The following is a 19,636-nucleotide window of genomic DNA, read 5'->3' on the forward strand; positions in this document are numbered from 1 at the left end:
GGGGGAGACTGGGGATAAGGGAGCTTCTATATTGTCTGTCTCGCATTTAAAGCCAATATCATGCACGTACTGTCACAATGTAATATTGTAACGTAATGTACTTCTGCACACACCTTATACCTGTTTTTAATATTTGTTTGGAGGGTCATTATTCTATTTGTCTTGAATCACTTGTCACTTTTTATATATGGAGTACCATTTTCAAGAATATTTTATTATTTGAACAAGATTTTTTAACACTACTAGAAATTCGGTCAAAATCGACCGTGGCCAACCGATCGACTTCTGTCGGTCAAAAAACCGACCGAAAAACCAACCGAAGTCGGTCGATTTTCCAAAATATTTTATTTTTTAATTTTTTTACAAAACCGACCTACTTCAGTCAGTTCTTTTTTTGACGCAAAATGCGGGAAACAATTTTAGAATCCAATGAAATTTATTTTTTAAGAAACCGACCGAAATCGGTCGGTTTTTTATATAAAATAAATTAAAACTAATATTCAAAAAACCGACCGATTCCAGTCAGTCATTTTTAGAAACCGCACCGACTTCGGGCAGTAATTTTATATTTTTAATAAAGTCGACCGAAAATCGGTCGGTTATTTCCGCGCGAAAATAAAATTAAGGAGTACAAATAAATTAAAAGAAAGTCTTAAACCAAAATGTACCAATAGTCTAGTGGTAAATAGTATCGTGTCACAGCATACAGACCTTGGTTCGAGTCCCAGACGGTATATTTTTTAATTGTATAATTAATGGATCGGATTTTTCGGCAAACTATTTCTGGACGGTTTTAGGCAATTTTTTAGTTGTGCAAGTACTATCTTTTTGTTGATTTGAAACAAAAAATTTAGATCGGTTTATTTCTCATTCAGCTTCTAGGTAACTAATGTTATATAAAAGTAGTAGTAATAAATTTGTCGATTCTTAATTTCAAATTGACACTCCGAAGAAAAGGTGGCCAAACAATGGAATGAAGACAGTATATTTAGTACTTTTTCCACGCCATGATGTTATATTTTTTATTTGCGAATCAATCTATTTGAAATTATAGTTACATTTTTTATAACTAGTCTTAGAATACGGGCGTTGAGCGTGTAACTCATCTCAATAAGTATAATTTTTTTAAAACTTACATAAATATTATATTGAGTTTATTATAAATACAAGTTAAAAGAAAAGGTATAAGTTCCTAAAAATAATGATTATTGATCATATTTAGCTAACTCAATAAAGGAAGAAAGTTTACCCATAAAAGTCCTCAATCATCTCTATTAATATAATCGACTTTAATTTTGTTCAAGTTTTATAATTTTGTTACTTCAATTTAAAAAGTTATCATACTTCCTTTTTTGTACTCTTTTTTTTTGGTGTTAGCAAAAACACATAACTCTTGAAAATTTAAGAGTTCTGATGTTGGAAAACTAATGTCCGTAAGTTCATCGATGAAAATGCAAACAAGCTAACTGACATAGGGTTTAGAGTTTGACAACAAAAACTCCTATGAAAATCATAAAGTGTTAGAGTTTCATGCTTTTATAATAGTGTAAATAGATAGATTTTTTAAAATATATTTTGCACATGTATCCTTTTTCACTCATTTTTTTAGCAAAGGATAATATATTAATAACTAGTCATCAAGTCTAGACATTGTCCCGACCCAGAATCCCTACCACCGGGATCGTAATGGCGCCTAACATCACACTTGCTAGGCAAGTCAACGTTAGAGATTTATTAGCCAATTCCTTTACGTTTCAGTGATTAACAATAAGCAAGCTAAAACAAGTCGAAATGAACACGAAAGTAAATAAATAACAACTTTGATTATATACTATTACTACCCAAAATTCGGAGTCACAATTCACAAACATTCTAAGATTTTACTACAAGTAATTGTCCGAAAGAAAATACAATTGTTTGCGAAATAAAGAAAACAGTAAAGTATGAGGTATAGAAGGAGATGCCAGGGCCTGCAGATGCCGACAGGTCTACCTTGGGTCTCCTAGCTGATAAATCCTATAGCCAACCTCTCGATCAGCTCGAACCAGCTCCAAAATCTGCACAGGAAGTGCAGAGTGCAGTATCGGTACAACCGACCCCATGTACCGGTAAGTGCTGAGCCTAACCTCCACGTAGGAGTGACGAGGCTATGACAGGGCAATCACAATATAACCTGCATACAGTGTATAATAAAAGCAGAAAGAAAGACAAGAAAAAATAGAGTAGTAACTTGCAAGAAGTGAATACAGTTCTTGAAACATATCATCAGTGTTCAGCTACTACCAATCCTTAAGTGCAATTTAAGAGTACCGTACAGCTAACACAGTCAAGGAAAAGTATAAACATATAGGTTGTTGCGGCGTGCAACCCGATCCCACCGTACATCTCATATTCCTCCCTTATTTCCTCTTATTAACATAAACAACAGAATATAAATAAAAATATTGCGGCGTGCAACCCGATCCCACCATATCACAATAATCACATCATAGTTCACCCTTAAACACCACAATTCACCCTTATTATACCTCAATTCACCCTTATTACACCTGTTGCGGCGCATAACTCGATCCCACCATATTAGTATAAGTTATTCAGTACATACAATAATTTCACAATTCAAAACACATAACGCTTCACAAGGCTTCACTTCCAACCAAGCAATTAGGAAGCTTGTACACTACGAAACTTTACATAACTAATACTACTCAGCGAGACCAATCCAGAATATATAATGAAAGTACCGATAACCAGCCTAAGCAAAGAATAGGAGATAAAGAAGCTACGAAATAACTAATACCTTCAACAAAGAGAAGCAATGTCTATATTGGCGGGAAAGAGACAATATGAGAAGAACGGGAAAGAAAAAGGCGAAAACAGATAAATTGGCGGTGTATAAGTACTCGTCACCTCACATATACGCCGCTCACATGGATTTCACCTAGCAAATAAGTCAAGAGTTCCTAATCCCTCGAGTCAAAGTTAGACTCGACACTTACCTGGCTCCACATGCCTCTCAATGCTCAATTACCGCTTTTCCTCTAGTATCCACCTCCAAACCACTCATATCTAGCTACAATTAACTCAATAACATTAATTATTGCTAAAGGAATCAACTACAATGCATAAATTTAGATTTCCCAAACTTTCCCCCCAAAAGTCAAAAACCGATCGAGTACCGCTTGGACAAAATTCGAGGTTCGGACCAAAATCCGTTTACACATTCACCCCGAGCCCGAATATGTAATTGGTTTTAGAATCCGACTTCAATTCGAGGTTTAAATCCCCAATTTTCTAAATCCCTAGTTTCTACCCAAAACCCCCCAATTCTACCATGAACACTCTAGATTTTAGGTTGAAAATTCATGAAATGCAATGGGTAATTGAGAGAAAGTGGTTTAGAATCACTTACCAATACTTTGGGGAAAAAAGTAGCTTTGGAGAATCGCCTCTAGGCCGTCTAGCTTTTGTAAATTTGAAAGAATGGCTTAAGTCCCATAACGAGGCTGTTTAATAGCTGGGCGACAGTGTTCATCGCGTTCGCGAGGACACTGTCGCGTTCGCGAAGAGCAGAGCTTGCCAAGCTTATGAGATTGCAAGTCCCACGTCGCGTTCACGAAGGCTACTCCCCCCTGGCCTTCGCGTTCGCGAGCCCTTGCTCGCGTTCGCGATGAAGGAGTGACTGACCTCTCCCCTAGGTCCCAAATGCTTCGCGTTCGCGTTGAGCTGGTCGCGTTCGTGAAGGGTAAGGCACCCATCACGCGTTCACGACCTAGCCTTCGCGTTCGCGAAGAAGAAAAACCCAACCATCCTAGTTTCTACTTCGCGTTCGCGAGAGTACCTTCGCGAACGCGAAGAAGGAAACCAGAAGGCACCTGAAACTGCAGAAAACCATATTTTCTAAGTCTAAAACATCCCGTAGCCTATCCAAAACTCACCCGAGTCCCCCGGGGCTCCAAACCAAACATGCACACAAGTCCTAAAATATCATACGAACTTGCTCGCACGATCAAATCGCCAAAATAACACCTAGAACTACGAATTGAACACCAAATCGAATGGAATTTTCAAGAAAGCTTTAAAACTTTTATTTTCTCAACCGGATGTCCGAATCACGTCAAACCAATTTCGTTTCTCACCAAATTTCACAGATAAGTTATAAATATTATATTGGACCTGTACCAGGCTCCATAACCAGAATACGGACCCAGTATCAATAAGGCCAAACATCAATCAATTCTTCAAAACCATTAGATTTTCAAATTTTTAATTTTCAACAAAAATTCATAACTCGAGCTAGGGACCTCGTAATTCGATTTCGGGAATAAACCTAGGTCCCATATTTCAATACGGACCCACCGGGACCGTCAAAAATACGGGTCCGGGTCTATTTACTCAAAACATTGACCGAAGTAAACTAAAATTAACTTTTAAGGCAAAAAAATGTTTTTTTTATCAACTTTCAACATAAAAACTTTCCGGAAACACGCCCAGAGTTTGCATGCAAATCGAGGAGGGTAAAAATATGATTTTTAAGGCTTAAGAGCGTAGAATCGAGTTTTAAAACATGAGATGACCTTTTGGGTCATCACATTCTCCACCTCTAAAACAGTCGTTCATCCTCGAACGAATATAGAAAAGTACTTAAGCTGGTGAAAAGGTAGGGATATCTACTCCACATATCGGACTCGGACTCCCAGGATGCTGCCTCAATAGGCTGACCCCTCCACTACACTCAAATTGAAGGATAACTCTTCTATCTCAACTGATGAACTTGCCGGTCTAGAATAGCTACCGGCTCCTCCTCGTAGGTCAAATCTTTGTTCAGCTGGACAGTGCTGAAGTATAATACGTGGGATGGGTCGCCGTGATACTTCCGAAGCATAAAACATGGAACACTGGATGAACCGCTGATAACCCAGGTGGCAACGCAAGTCTGTAAGCCGCCTCTCCCACTCGCTCAAGAATCTCAAAAGGCTCGATGTATCTAGGGCTCAAATTGCCCTTCATTCCAGACCTCATCACACTCTTCATGGGTGACACACGGAGAAACACTCTCTCCCCGACCATGAATGCAACATCACGGACCTTACGGTCGGCGTAACTCTTCTGCCTGGACTGAGCTGTGTGAAGTCTATCCTCAATGATCTTAACCTTATCCAAGGCATCCTGTACCAAATCTGTACCCAATAACCAAGCCTCTCCCGGCTCAAACCATCCAATCGGTGATTGCCACCGTCTACTATATAATGCCTCAAAGGGAGCCATCTAGATGCTCGACTGATAGCTGCTGTTGTAGGCAAACTCTGCTAGCATCAAGAACTGATCCCACGAACCTCTGAAGTCAATAACACATGCGCGGAGCATATCCTCCAATATCTGAATAGTACGCTCGGACTGCCCGTCTGTTTGAGGATGAAATGGTGTGCTCAGCTCAACCTGCGTGCCCAACTCACGCTGCATTGCCCTCCAGAAATGCGAGGTAAACTGCGTACCTCAATCAGAAATGATAGACACGGGCACACCGTGAAGGCGAACGATCTCACAGATATAAATCTCTGCCAACCGCTCTGAAGAATAGGTAACTGCCACATGCATGACATGCGCTAACTTGGTCAGTCTATCCACAATGACCCAAACTGCATCGAACTTCCTCTGAGTCCGTGGGAATCCAACAACGAAATCCATAGTGATACGCTCCCACTTCCACTCTGGAATCTCTATCTTCTGAAGGAAACCCCCAGGTCTCTGTTTCTCGTACTTTACTTGCTGACAATTTAGACACCGAGCGACATATGCAACTATATCCTTCTTCATCCTGCTCCACTAATAATGCTGCCCCAAGTCCTGATACATCTTGGCGGTGCCCGGATGAATAGAATACCGGGAACTGTGGTCTTCCTCTAGAATCAACTCACGAAGTCCATCCACATTAGGTACACAAACACGACCCTACATCCTCAAGACTCCATCATCTCCAACCGTAACCTGCTTGGCACCACTGTGCCGCACTGTGTCTCTGATGCGCTCAAACAAAAGCAAACACGAAGGCGAAGATGGAAACCAAAAGGCACCTAAAACTGCAAAAAACCAGATTTTCTAAGTCTAAAACATCCCGTAGCCTATTCGAAACTCACCCGAGCCCTCGGGGTTCCGAACCAAACATGCACACTAGTCCTAAAATATCATACGAACTTGCTCGCGCGATCAAATCTCCAAAATATCACCTGGATCTACGAATTGAATACCAAATCAAATGAAATTTTCAAGAAAGCTTTAAAACTTCTATTTTCTCAACCGGACGTCCGAATCACGTCAAACCAATTCCGTTTCTCACCAAATTTCACATATAAGTTATAAATATTATAGTGGACCTGTACTGGGCTCCGGAACCAAAATACGAACCCGATATCAACAAGGCCAAACATCAATCAATTCTTTAAAATCATTAGATTTTTCAGATTTTTAATTTTCAACAAAATTTTATAACTCGAGCTAGGGACCTCGAAATTTGATTCCCAGCATACAGCCAGGTCCCATATTTCATTACGGACTCTCAGGGACCTTCAAAACACGGGTCCGGGTCCTTTTAATCATAACGTTGACCGAAGTCAACTAAAATCAACTTTTAAGGCAAAAATTCTTATTATTATCAACTTTCAACATAAAAGTTTTCCGAAAATACGCCCGAACTGTGCATGTAAATTGAGGTGGGTAAAAATGAGATTTTTAAGGTTTAATAGCGCAGAATTGAGTTCTAAAATATAAAATAAACTTTTGGATCATCACAGACATATTACAAACGAAGCTGCCTTTGTTGGCACCCACATTCGGACTATTGCCTTCTATGGCATCATCATTACCCAGAGCAGCCAACCTAGTGCATAAATAAGGAGAAATATATTTACACAATAAAAACCCTCCAGATCCCTTTGATATTTGTCCATCGCCGGTTGTGGAGGTGTTGCAAACAAACATAGTTTATTTATGTTGGACTGCATTAGTGCTTCCCTAGACCAAATGCGTGCCACTTCATTCCCCTTCCTGAAGCTATGCTTGAGAGTTACTTGTCTCTTCTGTCTTGCTTGGTGCAGCAACCATCTGCAATCATGAACTAAGTTAGTGTAAGTAGGGTGATCATTCTCTAGTATATTTATCACCTCCGATGCATCTATTTCTATTTCCACTAGATTAGGTTGTATTCTAGTATTACATGTAGACCTTGCTGGAGGGCCTGGAACTCCACTTGAGTAGCCTATAGAGTGGGCACCATTTTGTTGAATGCCAATATCCAGGATCCTACATTGTTCCATACTACGCCACCAACCCCTCCTTGGCATCTATTTTTGTTGAAGGCTCCATCTATACAGCTTGACCGAGCCCTTTGGGGGCTTATGCCATGTTATTTTAATAGGTTTGTGGGTGGTGTTTGTCATAGCATTTTCAGTCATAAGCTTGTATTTTAATGCTTGGTTAATAATAGTAGTCCATGCTAGTAGCAAGCAGTATTATTATGATTATTGTGGTTCCTATTTTTCCATATTTTCCATAATACAAAAGGGAAGATATATCTCCACTGGAGGTATTTATCTGAGAACATAGCATTAGTCTTTCTAACATGATCAATCCAGTGGTTATTGGTATTTTGACGGTTATAAGTAATCCCATAAGTCCACCATAAATGGTTAATCGTGTTACACTCATAAAAAATATAGTGCATTGTTTCTTCTCCTTGTTTGCATGTTGGACAAAGTGGGTCAATATTGATACCTATTCTAGATAGGTATGATCTACTGGGAAGTCTATCATGGTAACATTTTCAAATAAATTTCTTTATTTTGTTGGGCATTGTAATTTCCAGATCCAAGTGAAATCCTTTTGATTATTCTCCTCGTTATCAATTATTTGGTAGCAAGAAGTGGTTGAGAATAGGCTATTTGAAGTGAGGCTCCATATATTATTATTGCCAGTATTACGAACATTAAGAATACTAATTGCGTTAATATTGTCGACAATGTGTGTTGGGAGTTCAAAGGATATTTTTGTTAATAACCATTGGTGCCCATTTCTAATGTTATCCACGGTAATCTTGTCTTCGTATTTTTTTAGGGACCTTCAATAGCCCTTCTAAGATTCATCACATTTGGTATCCGGTTAGATTCCCAAATATTTAGGGTGGATTTGTTATTAATATCCTATATGGTACCTATGTTGCAATAATACCATCTTTTTAGGAGGCTTTTCCAGATAAATGAGTTTATAGTATTTCTCCTAGAACTTGCATATTTACTGGATAAAACTTTAGCCCATAGAGAGTTTGTATTATTAAGCATTCTCCATGCTAGGCTTGTTAGTAACGCCATGTTTTTACTTCTGGATTTTCTGATCCCTAATCTCCTCATGCATTTATCTTTTGTGATAGTATTCTAATTAAGAAGATGTAATTTTCTTTTTCTCTGATGAGGAAATTCCATATGAAGTCTCTATAGACTTTATCAATGTCTTTGAGAGTTTGTCTTTGCAGTAGGGAGTATTGCATGATGTGATTTAGGATACTATTAAGTGTAGAGGAGGCTAGTGTGCTTCTCCCAGCAGTATTGAGCCATTTAGATTTCCAACCCCTAATTATGCCCTTGTTTTATCAACCACAAATTGATAGTCTTTTGGTTTGAGGTTGGATTTTACAATGGGAAATCCTATTTGTCACTAAGCTTAACAATGAAGTGGGAGGAGAGTTCAGTTTTTATTGCTTTTGCGCAATTTTGGGACACTAGCAATTTAGACTTGCTCTATTAATGACTTGTCCTGATAGTTGGCAAAAATTAGCAAGGCAGTTCAGGATAGTGAGAGAAATTTTGGTATTTGCTTTGCCCATTACAGTTAGGTCGTCGGCAAAGGATAAATGGGATAAGGGAGGTCTTGTTTGGTTTATATTTATAGTATCCCATTTTCTGATGTCGACTTTGTGATTTATCATTATTGAAAGCATTTTCATGCAAAGTATGAAGATATAGGGGGACATTAGGTCTCCTTGTCTAATTCCTCTCGTTGGTGTGGAGGACTCCGATTTTGAACCATTTACCAGAATAGTATAGCTGGGGGAACTGATGCAAGACATTCTTAATTTTATTATTTTTTTGGAGGAAATTGAAGTAATTGAGTGTCCTGTGGATGAAAGACCATTCTAGTTTGTCAAAGGCTTTTTCAAGATCTATTTTAAGGTTCATATGCCCTTTTTTGGATTTTGAATTACTAATGTATTTCATCACTTCCTGAACTATAATCGCATTGTCACAAACTCTTCTTCCTTTGATAAAGCTAGTTTGGTGTGGTCCAATTAGTTTGGTAAGGTACGGTTTCATCCTATTGGTGATAATTTTTGTAATGACTTTATAAATAGTATTACAAAGGCTAATGGGTCTAAAATTTCTTAAATTTTTAGCATTTTCAAATTTAGGGATTAGGCAAATGTAGGTGCTATTAATATCTCTAGGAATATGGCTTTCCCTAAACACTTTGTGACAAAAGTCATTGACCTTTCCTATAATATTTTTCCAATATTTTTTTAAGAAAAAAGGGTGCAAACCGTCTGGGCCTGGGGCTTTATATGGATTGAAAGAAAAGACTGCCTTAGAAATTTCAGAGTCCATTAATGGATAATCTAGACACGAAAGGTTAATTTTTTTTATCTTTAGGAGTTATACTCGTTTTGGTATGCCAATTTGAGAGAGTGTGTAAAGTTGTAAATATGTCTTGGAAGTATTTAACCGTATGGAGCATGATGGATTTGTGGTCATCTATCCAATTGCACATATCATCTTTGAAGAAATTGATTTTGTTATTTCTTCTTCTATTTGCGGAGGTGATGTGGAAAAACTTTGTGTTTGCGTCGCCATCATTCATCCACATAACCCTAGACCTTAGTTTCCAATAGTCTTCTTCCAACTTGAGTATGTCATTATACTTTTTTTGTAGATTTACCTCTAATTATTGTAGGAACAAACTAGTATTGTATTTAGGGTTGTTTTGTATTCCTACTAGTCTTGCAATGAGTTGTTTTTTTTGTTAGTGGATATTTCCGAAGCCCTCTCTACTCCACACCCTAATTTCTTCCTCAAAGGAGCTAGTGGCTGTTAGGAGGTCGTTATTGTCCCAATTTCTTTTTTACTACGTTAATGAAGTCAAGGTGTGTGCACCAAATTGACTCCAGACGGAAAGGTTTATCAATGTAAGTAGAATTTTTGTTTTTTTAGAAAAATCAGTATAGGATTATGGTCGGAGTGTGTTTTAGGTAAGTTTACTGTTAAAGCTTCCAGGTATTGATCTAACCATTCCATATTGGCATAAACTCTATCTAAACATTCCATAATCAAGTCTTTTCCTTTTCTTCTATGGTCTGACCATGTAAATTTGCAGCCCTTGTAACCTAGGTTTACAATAGTTTAGGCTAGCTAGAAATTTTTTTTTGCTCTATTTTGGTTTACTACCCTTCCCCCAAATTTTTCTTGTGCCATAATAACGTTATTAAAATCCCCTCCCATTAGCCAAGCGCCTTTGTAGTTATTATAGACGTTTTCAATATTATGCCAAAAAATATCTCTATTATTCTTGTCAATGCTAGCATATATCGAACTAAAAGGCCAGTTGTTGTGATTTGGTTTTACCTCGATCATGGCGTGGATTTCCTGGTTCCTTCCGGTGAAGTTGTTCACAACAACTCTTGCATGGTTCCATAGGATCACCATTCCTCCAGATTGACCCTTTGACGGAACCTTTATCATTTTTGTAAAGTTGAACTCCTCCAAGAATGAGATATAGTTTACCATTCTTGTTTCAAGCAGAGTTACCATGCTGGACCTAATGTGTGTCCATTATTTCTCTAAAGTTTCTTCTAAAATTTGCATTATTTGCACATCGGACATTCCAGATTACAAAATTAATTGGTTGATTCATCGTCAATGGGATGGGGTGGAATGGTTGTTCTCTCTCGTTGCTATTGCAGTGTTCCTCTTGTGAGATGGTACTAGAATTATTACATTCTTTCCTACTGTTGGATCGTGTGGAGGCCTTATGTCTATCGAGCACTTGAACAGTGTTAGTGGACAATTGATGTTGCACTTCTTGTCCAATCATTTCTTGAAGATTAGTATTTTTACCTTGCTTAAATTTGAGAATGTCACCCTGCGTTCTCCGTGATGTGGAAGGTGTTCTACCTCCTCCTCCTCATGGTTTTCCTCATGGTTTTGCATGTCCATCTGCTGTTGTGCATGGCCTTCCGTTTGCATTGGGCAGTGCTGTTGAGGAGCATGTTGTGTTGGGGTTTGTTGCACAGCCCATCAGGTGAATATGGGGTTCACTATGAACATTTCCTCTGCTACAAAGAAGGGTAAGTTGAGAGGAATGTTCTGGGGCATTATAGTGTTGGGGTTACGTAGCTTGTAGCTAATAAAGTTATTATTATAACCTGTTAATTAACTGCGTACAAATTTTAAAATGTATTGAGGTTAAAAACAGAACTCTTAGTGTACAGAATAAAATTTGTGATTATATTTTTACTATTATTTTATTAGATACATATTGGTTGAATCTCATGTAATTATCTTTATAAATATTATTATGAATTCATGTATTTAAAATATGAAATCTAATCGCATTTATAACTAAATGTTAAATTAATATTTGTTGCAATTGCAAGTATAAAATTATGGCCTTTCGTTTGTAAATGAACAAAAGGATTAGAAACAATAGAAAAGGTCTTAAACGTTAATGTTTATTTGTGGTTGAGATCTAAGTCACTTTTTTCTTATTAAAACCAGTCTATTATTGCTAAGAAGATTTTTCATCTTCTCGAATTAGCTATTTGTTCAAATATATAAAAGGCAAAATTTAATTAACTTTAAAGTCCTACATAACAGTTTAAATAATATAAGCATAATTTAGTTAATTTAAAAGTCCTAAATATTAGAAAAATAATTAAATTACTATTTTGTCTAGTATGAATTTTATTTTTGAAGAGTAAAAAAGACGGACGACATTTCGTTAAGGGCGTTCGTGCTTTTAGTACATTATAGGTATAGATTTGGAATGAGGATTTTCACCTTGGATCGTAACATTTTACATGCAACTTTTAATTTTTTTTCTCAAAATGAATTAATTTAAATCAAAAGGCCTGGTGATAATTATTACGGCTGTTTTATTGCTGTTCTTCAGACCAATTGCTCTGCTCCCTGGAAGAATTCTTGCTTAACCCTTTTTTATTTTGTTTTTGTTTTTGTTTTACTATTTTTATTCTTTTGATTTTGTTGTCCGTGAAGGGGAACTTTGGAGCAATAAAGTTAACTCGGTGTGATTTGTAGGTCACGGATTCGAATCACAAAATCAGACACTAATGCTTGCGCTATATCACACACCTTGGAGTACGAAGGATAAACAAATACAAGATGTTTTATGCATCGTACTGTCATTTGCCTTCTTGATTTTGCAGTCTGTGAGTATTTGAGAGTGGACCCAAATTTTCATAAATTGGGTATCTGTCACAGCCTTTATTTATGTCATTTTGTAAGTGGGAGAATTAAATATTTGTAAAAATCAGGAAAGGCTCTAATAAAGGCAAAGAAGATAGATAAAACTTGAGCTTTTTTGAGTATTACTATAGACTTTTGTGTAAATATAATTTTGACCTTTGTTTTATGCAAGTCCTTATTTCCTTCAGCAATTCCAGTTGTTTCTTTTTCTACTATGGTTTTTTAGTACAAAGACCACAGAGTAAGTTGCTAAGTAGGGAGTGTTTACAACATTCTTCTTGAGTCCAAATTGTTGGAATAAAAAAATAATATCCTGCCCGGGAATAATATCCATAATAAAAAATAATAACATAAGAGAGTAACAACGATATCAAATATTTTAACGGGATAAAATACAATACCCGAGCAGAGCAATATTATCACAATAATACTACAACTTAGTAGTGTCAAGAGACTACTACAACTTCGAAAGAAATAACACTCTTTATTTTAAACACCTCACAATAATATTACTCTTACTCACTATTTATCTCACAGTGGATTACTCTCTCTATGCTCTATTCGCTCTCTGATTTTGGTGTACTTGAAATGAAACCAAATGACTCTATTTATAAGCAAAGGAGCCGTCCAACTGAGCCAATCAAATTCTTTCGTTGAAATTTGCAGATTTGCAAATTGCCATCTTGTTATCGTCCATATCAACTTGTTGCATTGCAACTTGTTGCCAACTTTTGTTCTGCTTTTCCTTTTATTTATTTTTTGTTTGAATAGGTCCCACAATTCTCTCCCTTAATTTTGATTTTTTCTCTTCATTCCAAGATAGGATCTCAATCTCTCAAAATCTTCAAACTTGAAAGGCTTTGTGAAGATATCTGCAATTTGATCATGAGACTTCACATACTTGAGCTCGAGTTCCTTCTTGGCAATGCATTCTCTAATGAAGTGATACCTTGTGTCGATATGCTTGCTTCGATCATGATATACCGGATTCTTCGCGAGTGCCTGTGCGGATTTGTTGTCAATACAAATCTTTGTAGCTTCAATTTGTGGCAAATTGAGCTCCTTCAACAATCTTCTCAGCCAAATAGCATGACTGTACATGATGTTGCTACTATATATTTAGCTTCACAAGTCGTGAGAGTAACAATTGGTTGTTTCTTTGAACTCCAAGAAATAACAGAATCACCCAAGAAAAATACAAAACCAGTTGTACTTTTTCTATCATCAATATCTCCGGCATAATCACTATCACAAAATCCCATAAGACTAAAATCACTAGAAGAAGAATAAAATAGCCCAAAGTCAATCGTACCTTTTAGGTAGCGAAGAATTCTTCTAGTGACTTTCAAATGAGTGGAGGTAGGAGCTTCCATGAAGCGGCTTACTACTCCAACTGCAAAGAGTATATCTGGCCTGGTACAAGTCAAGTACCTCAAACATCCCACAAGACTTTTGAAAAATGTGGGATCCACTTTTTCTCCTTCATCAAACTTAGACGATTTTGTCCCACTCTCCATCGGTGTGTTCACATGGTTGCAATCGAGCATGTTGAACTTCTTCAATATCTCTTTTGTATAGCTTTCTTGAGAGATAAAAATTCCATCCTCCATCTGCTTCACTTCTAAGCCCAGGTAGTATGACATGAGCCCTACATTTGTCATCTCAAACTCACGGGACATATCTTTCTTAAAAGCTTCAAACAAACTTGAGTTATTGCCGGTGAAAATAAGATCATCAATATAAAGACAAACAAGTAAGATATCTCCATTGGTATGAACTTTAAGGTAAAGAGCATATTCATGGAGACAACGAGTAAACCCATTGTCTTGAAAATATTTGTCTATGCAACTATTCCATGCTCGTGGGGCTTGCTTTAATCCATATAAAGCTTTCTTCAAAAGCAACACTTTATCTTCATGGTTTTTGACCACGAAGCCCAATGTTTGTTCAACATAGACTTCTTCTTCAAGATAGCCATTCAAGAAGGCTGACTTGACATCTAGTTGATAGATCTTCCATTTCATTTGGCCGCCAAAGAGATCAGCAAATGAATCATCACCATGCGGGCAACAGGTGCATAGACTTCTTCATAGTCAATGCCTTGCCTTTGCTTGTAGCCTTTAGCCACAAGTCGTGCCTTGTATTTCTCCACATCTCCATCAGCATTCTTCTTTATTTTGTATACCCATTTCACTCCAATTGCTCGATGACCCTTGGGAAGAGTTGTTAACTCCCAAGTGTTGTTCTTCTCTATTGGCTCAATCTTTTCCTCCATGGCTTGTCTCCACTTTTTGTTTCTAACAGCTTCATCAAAGTTCATTGGTTCACTGTCAGCAAAAAGACAACATAAAAATCAAAATTAGTAAATTCTGTGTCCTCATAGAGCTCTTGAGTACGCCTTGTCCTTTGCGGTTGTTCATTTGAACTTTCTTGAGAAGAGGGAGATGCAACATTGGTTGGAGAAGGATGTGGAGTTGTATCCTGCACAGGTTCCACGGTCTCTGGTTCATCTTCATCCCCAAAATATTGAAGAAAATCATATGAAGTTTCTTCCTGAGCTTCCCAATCCCATGCCAATTCTTCATCAAATTCAACATCGCGACTTACCACCACCTTACCGTTGCTTGGGTTGTATAACTTGTATCCTTTTGAACTCGTATCATAGCCAACAAACACATGCTTCACTTTCGTCAAGCTTCGCTCTCCCTTGTTGTGGCACATGAGCATATGCTATGCTCCCAAAGATTCTCAAGTGTTTGACAATTGGTTTTTTTCCACTCCATGCTTCTTGAGGCGTTTGATCTCTAACATTCCTTGTTGGAGACCTCTTGTTCAAATAAACTGCACAAGAAACAGCTTCGGCCCAAAATTCCTTGGGCATACTTTTAGCTTTCAACATACATCGAGCCATATTAAGAATCGTTCGATTCTTTCTCTCTACAACTCCATTTTGTTGGGGTGAATAAGGTATCGTTAGAGGGCGACGAATTCCATGAGACTGACAAAAGTCATTAAATTCGTTTGAAGTGAGTTCGCCTCCTCTATCGGACCTTAGAGCTTTAATTTCATAGCCACTTTCTTTCTCCACAAGTACTTTGAAATTTTTAAAAGCAGCAAAAGCTTCAGATTTTTGGTTCAAGAAATAAACCCAAGTCTTTCTACTAAAGTCATCAATGAAAAACAGAAAGTGTGTACTTTTACCAAAAGAAGGTGGATTGATTGGTCCACACACATCAATGTGAACAAGCTGGAGCGGCTTGGTTGATCTTGACATGGCCTCCTTTGGAAAACTCCTCCTTGCATGTTTTCCAAGAAGACAAGCTTCACACAGTTGATTTGGATGGTTGATTGATGGTATCCCATGTACCATGTTCTTTTCTCCCATTGATTTGAGCGCTTCAATATTCAAGTGCCCAAATCGCATGTGCCAACACAGTGATTCATCTTGCACATTAGCCTTCAAACACTTTGCATCAATTGTTTTAAGATTCAGAGAAAATAATCTATTCTTTGCCATATGCACTTTAGTAATTAGAGTTCCACTTGAATCTCTAAGCCAAAGATGCATATTTTTCATGTGGATGTCATATTCCTTTTCAAGAGGTTGGCCCAAACTCAAAATATTACCTTTTAATTTTGGCACATAATAAACATCTTGAATTAGCTTGTGACTACCATCTTTACAGGAGATCAGAATCGTACCTATCCCTTCGATTTGAATCTTTGAGGTATCCAAAGGACACATTACCTCTCACCCTTTTATTGATCTCCACAAACTTTTCTTTGCATCCACACATATGATTGCTTGCTCCATTGTCCAAATACCACGAGCTGCAATCATCCCTGTCTTCTTCCTTGAGTGCCAGCAATAACATTGACTCATCTTCTTCTTTTTTGTCGTCAACAAGGTTAGCTTTCTCTTCAACATTGCTACAACATTCCCAAGAGTAATGGCCAAATTTATGACAATTATAACACTCAATGTTTGATTTGTCATACCTTTGTACATTATTTTCTTGGTAGTAACCACGTCCTCTTCCTCTTCTTTGTCCACGGCCACGACCTCTGAATGTTTGGTGGATTTAACTTCATTGTAGAAGTTGTTACTATTAGTTCTTCCTCTTCCATGACCGCCACGGCCTCGTCCTCGTCCATTCCCTCGATAGCTTTTTTCACCTCCATAATCCTTAAGGGATGCCTGAGTTTTAAGAAGTTACTCCAGTGGCACTTCTTGTCTCCTCTTGATCTTTTCTTCATGAGCCTGTAAAGAACCCTCCAATTGCTCCACCATCATAAAGTCTAAATCTTTAGACTCCTCAATAGCACACACCACAAAATTAAATTTAGGTGTTAAAGTGCGAAGGATCTTTTCTACCACACGGACATCTTCTATGTCCTCCCCATATCTTCTTAATTGATTCACAATAGCCTTCACTTTTGAACAATAATCCGAAATGCATTCGGATTCTTTCATTTTTAAAACTTCAAAATCAGCCCTTAGAGTTTGAAGTTTTACCTTCCTACCTTGTCAACTCTTTGGAGAGAATTTTGTAAAATCTCCCAAGCTTCCTTTGAGGTGGTAGCATCTGCCACCTTCTCAAACATGGCATCATCCAAATATTGGTGGATGAGCGTGAGGGCTTGTTGATCCTTCTTCCTTGTCTTTGCCAAGACATCTTTTTTATTTTGAGACAGAGCTTCCTCATTATCGGGTTTTGCATACCCTCTATCTACGATTTCCCACACATCCTGGGAGCCAAGAATGGCTTTCATAGGTAGACACCATTTCTCATAATTATCTTTAGTGAGACGGGGATACTGAAAAGACAGCGGACTATTATTCGACATGGCTCTGATACCACGTTGTTGGGATAAAAAAATAATATCCCGCCCAGGAATAATATCCACAATAAATAACAATAACACAAGAGAGTAACAACGACACCAAATATTTTAACGGGATAAAATACAATACCCGAGCAGAGCAATATTATCACAATAATGTTACAACTTAGTAGTGTCAAGAGACTACTACAACTTCGAAAGAAATAACACTCTTTATTTTAAACACCTCACAATAATATTACTCACACTCACTATTTATCTCACAGACTACAATCTGTGGATTACTCTCTCTATGCTCTATTCGCTCTCTGATTTTGGTGTACTTGAAATGAAACCGAATGACTCTATTTATAAGCAAAGGAGCCGTCCAACTGAGCCAATCAAATTCAGTCGTTGAAATTTGCAGATTTGCAAATTGCCATCTTGTTATCGTCCATATCAACTTGTTGCATTACAACTTGTTGCCAACTTTTGTTCTGCTTTTTCTTTTATTTATTTTTTATTTGAATAGGTCCCACACAAATTACTTTGTCCATCTTATATATGATTTTGTTTGATTATTCCAAAGCCAAAATTCAAGTAGTACTCAGGCTATGGACCTTTCATAAAGCCATTGGTTCAACAAGTTGAGCATTTATAGTAGTCTAGTTCCTTCCTACCTTTTTGGGAATTATCACTTTTATCCTGCGGCATAAATTATTTCGGTAACTGAAAAAGTGTATAAAATTTATATAATTTTTGTATAACATACAGAATATATACACTATTGAGGCAGTCATTTCCCTGCTTTTTTTCCACACACTACTGAGGCAGTCACATGCAACCAAAAGTTTGGAATGAGATGGTGGGATGGCTGGGACCAAGGGCAAACACTCATCGTTTACGGGATGGACTATCGGGATGTCTAATTCTATTCGCTCCCCATGCTTTCGCATATTTCAGGCTTCAACTCTGAAATATAAAATTTCTTGTTAGGGCACTTTTACTCTCCTTTGGTGAACTTATTTGACGAAAATCCAGATTAGTCGGATCAACAGATTTAAGATTAGTTCGGTCAATTGGTTTCTGATTAATCGAGTCAGTAAATTTCGGATGCCTAAAGCAAAAATTTTAAAAAAAAATGAAATATACAACAATATTGAGGTGGTCACATCGTATTAATTAATAATTATGTGACCTTTCCTTGTGTTATGGTCCAAGAAGCAGACAATAAGGGATTTGACAATTCAATGTCAAAGACAAAATGGGCTTGTTTCGTGCGACAAACCTTCTTGGCTTAGACTCATGTAATATAGCTGATTTTTGGGATTCAAGATTTCCAGTTGATGATTTTGATGAATATTATATCCTAAAAAAACCTATACACAAGATTGTGTCAAGTCTTTTCTGGGAAAAATTCTTTCAATTGACTGTATAAAACATGGATGCAGCACAATAAATTATGGCCATTGCACTATTCTAGCTAATAAAAGGTCTTTTACTACTTGTGAAAATAGCACGGACTAGCCAGTTTACGGACTGGTAATTGAAAAATAGCCAATGTTTGTAAAGCTGTTGAAAAATAATCACTATTTTGCTGAAACACGAAAAGTTCTAGCATAATATGCTGGATTATGGAGCTCATGCGTATAAACTTCTAGCATATTATGTTGGAACTCCAGAACACGAAAAGTTTCAGTATAATATGCTGAATTAAGGAGCTTCTGCGTATAAACTTTCACCATATTATGTTGTAACTCCAGTGCATTATGAAATTCTATCACATTATGTTGGAATCTCATATGTAAAAAATTCGAACTGTAACATATTATGCTGGAATTTCTCGGATTTTAAAAGGTATTTTTATTCAGATTTTACCTTTATGTGAACAAATAGCTAAATTTCAATTATTTTTAAAACTTTGACTATTTTTGAATTACCACTTGTAAATCTGGCTATTTCTAATTTTTTTCCCCTTTTACTTGCATTTTACTGTATGTACTGATGTACAGTAGATATAATTTAATAATTGTTGCTCCTAGTTTATTAAGTATGGAAATCAGGAACATAGGCTAGGGAAGAAATCAGAGACAGACGTTGAACTCAGAGTGTTACTTGAAAAATGGCAAACCATTGGAAATCACATCTGTTACTGCTAGCTGATGGGAAAGAGGTGTCTTCTGTTTATTTGGGGGAGTTACTGACTGATCTTGATCCGAGTGAAGTTGACCTTGAGATCATAGTATGAGAATGAATTCAAGCTGTATTCCATCACTTCAGAATTGTGA

This window comes from Nicotiana attenuata, chromosome 5 (assembly GCF_001879085.1).
Source record: "Nicotiana attenuata strain UT chromosome 5, NIATTr2, whole genome shotgun sequence".
NCBI classification, from domain to species: domain Eukaryota; kingdom Viridiplantae; phylum Streptophyta; class Magnoliopsida; order Solanales; family Solanaceae; genus Nicotiana; species Nicotiana attenuata.